At 40.9% G+C, this 6,151-nt stretch overlaps 1 pseudogene; it reads right to left on the bottom strand.

The window, feature by feature from the left end:
- Positions 1–5,032: 5,032 nt before the first annotated feature.
- Positions 5,033–5,659, bottom strand: LOC102856217 (annotated as a pseudogene).
- Positions 5,660–6,151: the final 492 nt, after the last annotated feature.

Genomic DNA, 6,151 nt, shown 5'->3' with positions numbered 1-6,151 from the left:
GGTTAGTTCCACAACAGCTCAGTTGATAGCTCCAGGTGATGGCTGGATCCCTGGTGGTGCCCTGAGGTCACAGGGCTGTGGTGGAGGCTGAGGTGCGTGGAAGCAAAGGACTAGGGGGGTAAGGAGTGCAGGGTTTGGACACTACCATCAAGAGGTGGGGGCAGGGCTTGGGCACTGCTGGTCAGGGGTCACACAGGTGCGGGCTGCAGGAGGGTCGCACAGTGGCGGGTAGTCTTCACTCCTCTGGAGTTCCGCGGTGGATGGCTGACTATTGCTCTTCCTGGGTCTCTTCCCGGCCCCGGCGGAACTCTGTCTCTGGCGGCGGAACTCCGTCTCTGGTGCAGTATACACAAATCTTAAGCACAGCATTCTTGGTGTTCTAGTGGCAATCAACAGGATGGTTAAGAAAGTCAATCAGTGAATTCATGTAGGAAATGTGTTCATTTTATTAGTTTCTGTAAACAATACAAATATACCAACAGTCAGAAAGCTGTTAAAGGACTGGGATATGTTCTATTTTGATATACATGAAGTCAAAGGAGTCTGAATAGCACAATGATTAAGTTTTTGACTATTAATAGCAGGATTGAAACTTCAAACCCACCAGTTACTCTATGGAAAAAAGACCTGGTGATTTTGAAACCGTGAAGATTTCAATAATAAGAAATAAACCTGTTGCTATCCAGTCAATTCTGACTCATAACATTCTTATAGGAAAGAGCAGAACTGCCCCTCAGGGTTTATAGATGTGCTATCTTTGCAAAGGCAGACTGCTGCAGCGTCCCCTCCCCCCCAACTTTTTAGTAGGCTTCAGAACACTTAAACTCAAAATTATTTTATCTTAGGAGACCCTTTAGGGTAGCTCTGCTCTGTCCTGTAATTTTATTTTATGTATTAGAATTGACTCTGTATACATTTACAACAGATATCTTATAAGAGGTCATTATAAATTGACGCAAGCTCATAAAAACAACTTGAATAAACAATGACTTAACTCCTGAAGCTTTTAATACCTCTCAAAGTTGTTGTGTGGAATGAGCCACTGAATCTACCCCTTTAGTCCAAAGGTACTTGGCCTCGGCTGCTCTCTAGAATCACTGGAAGCTTGTTGTTGTTATGTGCTATTGAGTTGCTTGAGACTCATAGCGATCCTGTGTACAAGAGCTCTAAACCCTGCTCCGTCCTGTGCCAATATTATTGTCTCTGACACACATACCCCATTACCCTAGTCATCTCATCAAGGATCTTCCTCTCTTTCACTGTCCCTCCACACTCCCAAACATGATGTCCCTCTCCAAGGACTGGTCCCTCCTTGTAATATGTTCAAAATATGTCAGACAAAGCTTCAGAATCCTTGCCTCCAAGGAGCAGCCTCATTTCACCCTCTCCAGGACAAACCTGTTCTTCTAGAAGTACTTGGTGTATTCAATACTCTTCTCCGTCACCACAACTCAAAGGCATCAATTCTTTTTTTATCTTCCCTAGTCCCTGTCCAGCTCTCTGACACATAGCAAGCAGTTGTGAAGACTATGGCCTAGATTAGGCACACCTTAGTTTCCAGACTACTGTTGTTGCTCTTAAGTACTCTGGAAAGATCCCTGACAGCTGACTTTCCTAATGCAATTCATCTCTTGATTTCCTGGCTGCTGGTACCAAGAGTGTTGATTGTAGAGCCAAGCAAACCAAAACTGTTAACAATCTCAATCTCTTCATCATTCATAATGATGCTGCCAATTGGACCAGTGGTGAGAATCTTTGTTTTCTTGATGTTGAGCTTCAATCCATATTGAAGGCTGCAGTCCTTGCAAGTGCTTCAGGTCCTCCTCAGTTTCAGCAAGCAGGGTTGTGTCATCTGCATAACAGATTTTTGATGACTCTTCCACCAAAGCTGATACCACATTTCTCCTCATACAGCCCATCATCCTGGATGATCTCTTCTGCATATGGATTGAAAAGGTATGGAGACAGAATACATCCCTGGTGGACACCCTTCCCGATTTTGAACCATGCAGTGTCTCCTTCCTCTGTTCTGACGATTGCCTCTTGGTTAAGTATAGATGTTGCATAAGCTTAAAAATATATAAATGCCCAGTTCATTCTCAGAGATTCTCACCACCCTTGAGGTACAGTGCAGCTTGAGCATCACAAGATTTGAAAACCTTCCAGATGACTCTGCGTTTGAAATATTCTGCAGATTCTGAAAGATGAAATTGTTTTCAAAACTGTTTTCAATCAACTCTAAACCTCCCTTTTCTTTATATTACCTCAACCAACTCTGGCTTTTTTGCTTGTTTAGTTCACAATCAAATATTAATCTTAAATTATCCCCTGATCACTCTTAATATGTTATGCCTTCTCTTTCCCATTTTATAACCATCACGTTAAGACATTGCTTTATCTTTTGTTTATAAGGAATGAATAATTCCCCAGAACAATAAAATGAGTGCTTATGTTAATTTTATTCTTCCTTCTTCTTCACCTTCTCTTTTCCTTTCTCTTTCCCTTGTCCATGGTGGTTTGCCCTCTTTTAGATGGAAGCCTTCAGGGAGATGGGGAGCTCAGAGGAGCACCGGCTTAGATATTACATTCATTTTAAGATGATGTTCCACTCGGGTGTGTAATAATTCTCAGGGAAAAAAATGGAAAGGCTTAAGCAATTAAAAATGCCCTTCAGTACAAGTAGAGCAGGGAGGATGGGTCCCCAAGGATGCCTCATGCTCACCTGTAATTTGGGGGCAAAAAAGTAAGCAATAAAGGGAAATGTCTGTGATGTTAAGGGAAGAAAAACCCTAGGAAAATTTAATAAACAAATATAGCTAATAATCAGGAGTAGGTAAAAACTAATTAGGGCAACGGGCGATGTTCTATTCTTTACTTTCCCCCTCCTCTCTGGGAGCCCTGAAAATGAACTGTAAATAAAGGAAACAAGAATGTTCTTATTTTAATGACAGTCTGACCTCTCATGTTGCTTTGATCAGTCATCCCCAGTAGTTAGTCTTCTCTGATAATGAATCCTGAAGATTTAATAGACACATATCTTTGGATTGCCAAAGTGAAATGGAGAATTTACACCAGGGTCTGGAAAGTGACTTACCTTTTTGCCTCCACTCAGGAAAAGAGGAAAATGGTGATAGGCAGAGAGAGGGAGCATAGCAACAAGTGTTTTTTGTATTGATATTTCAACCATTAATCTACACATGTCTATCTCATAGGATAATAGTTCAACTCTACATTTGATTGTGGTTTTGTTAACTGATCTACACACTCAAAAAAGTAAGAATTTATTATATACTAGGCAAGTTTCAAAGGAGCACTGGTAGATTAATGGTTAACTTGGCTGTTAAACTTAATGTCATAGCCCAAATCCAGCAGTTGCTCTATGGGAGACAAGGGAGGCAATTTGTTTTTGTAAGGATTTATGTACTTGGAAATCTTACGGGTAGTTAGTTCTTTGTTGTCCTGTCTAGTTACCATGACTCATAATCCACTTGATGACAACAGGTACTAGTAATGGTGGGGGCAAGTCTCTTAAAAACATCCTATCTAATTCTTATAGATATGACATCATATCTACATCTCCAAAGTCAGGATAATTAAATATAACTTACAGAGATAAGAACTAAAGCTCAGATATAAATGAAATAACATATAAACTACTAAACAGAGGAAAAGAATCTAGTAGACATTCACATCGTGGTCTCAAGTCAATGGACATTGTTGAATCCAATCAGCCTTAATCCTCAACTTTGGGTTTCAACATTAAGATACGAGGCTTAGATGATACAAATTCTAGGTATAATTTGGTGCTTGAAAGATTGAACTTTGAACAAAGATAGGTGATCTGAATCAATAAGCAGCATCATGATAAATGGAGAAAAGCTTCAAGTTGCTGGAATTTAATTTTACTTGGATCCGTAAACAACATCCATGAAAGCAACAGTCAAGAAATCAAATGACATAGTGTATTGGGAAAAACTACTAGGGACTTCTTTCAAGTGTGAAAGAGCAAGAAAGTAACTTTAAAGACTAGGATACACCTGATACAAGCAAGTTTCAATGCTTTATATGCATGTGAAAGGAAGATTAAGGATGAATTGATACTTTTAAATTGTAGAAAATTGAAGACTATTTAAATGCCATGGCCTGCCAAAATAATAATAATAATAATAATAATAATAATAATAATATTATTGTTATGTGCCATCGAGTAATTATAATAATAATAATACTATCTTGGGAGAAGTGCATCTAGATCGCTCCTTATTCTGGGACATGTAGAAGGTCATAGAGAAAGAAGACCCTCTAAGAAATAGATTGACACAGTGATTGTAACAGTAAGCTTAAGGACAACTGTGGTTGTGAGCATGGCACAGGGTTGGGCAGGATTTTGTTCTGCAGTCCATAGATTGACTATGAGTTGGAGTCAACCTGCTGGTACCAAGAAACAATGCAGGATGGGTGCAGACTAGAGCAAGGTTCAGTTCTATTATTTATAGGGTTACTATGAGTTTTATATAGTCAATTTTATGGCACTTAACAACAACAATAACAGCATATATTAGTTGAGGAGCCCTGGTGGTGTAATTTGCTACATGCTAGGCTATTACATAAAAAGTTAGCAATTCAGATTTGCCAGCCTCTGTATGGAAGAGAGAATGATGGGCAAATATGTACAGCCTCACAAGCCTCATGGAGGGCAGCCATGAACAAGAACCTACTCGACTGAATGGCAGTGGGGTTTTGGTGGTGGTGTTCATGGTTTATTCTGCAGTTAGAAACCCTAGTGATGCTGGACATTAAGCATTAGGTTGCTAAAATTGGTGGCTTGAACCCACCAGCAACTCTTTGGGGAAAAGATGCAGTGCCCTACTCTCAGGAGGAATGTTCGGGGGAAGTTGTTCTCTGTCCTATAGCGTTGGTATGAATCAGAATTGCCTTCATGACAGCCAATATTTCCCAGTTTCTTCTTTTTTTAATTTTTTTTTTATTCTATTCACCTTTATTAATACATGTGCTAAAATGGGAGGGAGATTCATTTGCCTTTCCGTGCCTTGATTTTCCTCAGGTAGAATTCCAGCTCCTTGCCCTCTAGCACATAACCATCTGCACGGCCACACTGGCCTGGCCGGGAAGCAATACATGCAAGAAGCTTGCCTTGTTGGAACTGCTCCTCTAGAAGACTGCTGATTTTTGCATTCTTTTTCCTTTCATCGTATTTTTTCTGAGTTCTCTTTGATCGCTTTTTGTTTAAAATCTCTTCCTCCTCAGGAGTCAGCTTAGCCCCCTTCTTGCGACCCAGGGGTAGCGCATAGGGGGACTCATACCACTGGCGGTATGGTGTACTGTCAATGAGCACGATGCAGCTCTTCACGAGGGTCTTGGTTCGGACCAGTTCATTATTGGAGGCGTTGTAGACAACATCAGTTATCCTTGTTTTGTGAGTACAACATTCAGAGTCCCAGGAGAAGTTCCCCACATCCATTCTTAGGGCACGGTACTTCTTGTTGCCTCCTCTCACACGAACTGTGTGTATACGTCGGGGGCCAATCTTAGTGTTGGCAGCCGGGCGTCCCAGCTCATACTTCCGCTTCTTGTGGTAGGGCTTTCTCTTGCCCCCGGTCTTGCGGCGCTTGTGCCAGTTGTCCCGGGAGATGCCCATGGCTCCGCGCTGCCTGGAAAGAGCTCCCAGTTTCTTCTTACACAAAAAGCTGCCTCCTGTTCTGAACTTTCTTTTTTTCTGTGTAAGTGTGTTTTGTGCAGTACCTGACCAACATTCCTACTATATCTGTTTCTGGATTAGAAGGGAATGGGAGTACCTCATCTGCAGCTAAGATGAGTATGTGCAGAAAACCAATGGTGTGGTGGTTGTATGGAACCTACTATCATGGGGTATGATGCTGTGGTTGAAGCTAATCTTACTCTTTCTCTTCTGTTTGTAAATAAAGCATTATGCACTAAGATGTGCTTATTTGTTGGTGAATCTGGGCTATTTGACATGGTGAACTGAGGTGACAGTGAGATACTTTGCTCATTTGATAAATACTATAAATGACACACACATTCAACTCAAACTAGAAAAGATCAAGTATTTTAAACTTGCTGGTCTGTCTGGTATTTCTCTAAATCTGAACATTCACATTAAGACAGACTA

Source organism: Elephantulus edwardii, unplaced genomic scaffold (assembly GCF_000299155.1).
Source record: "Elephantulus edwardii isolate Elephantulus edwardi_28Jun2011 unplaced genomic scaffold, EleEdw1.0 scaffold00001, whole genome shotgun sequence".
In the NCBI taxonomy this organism is placed as follows: Eukaryota; Metazoa; Chordata; class Mammalia; order Macroscelidea; family Macroscelididae; genus Elephantulus; species Elephantulus edwardii.
The sequence above is the reverse complement of the archived record's forward strand: the minus strand, read 5'-3'. Positions and strand labels throughout refer to the sequence as shown.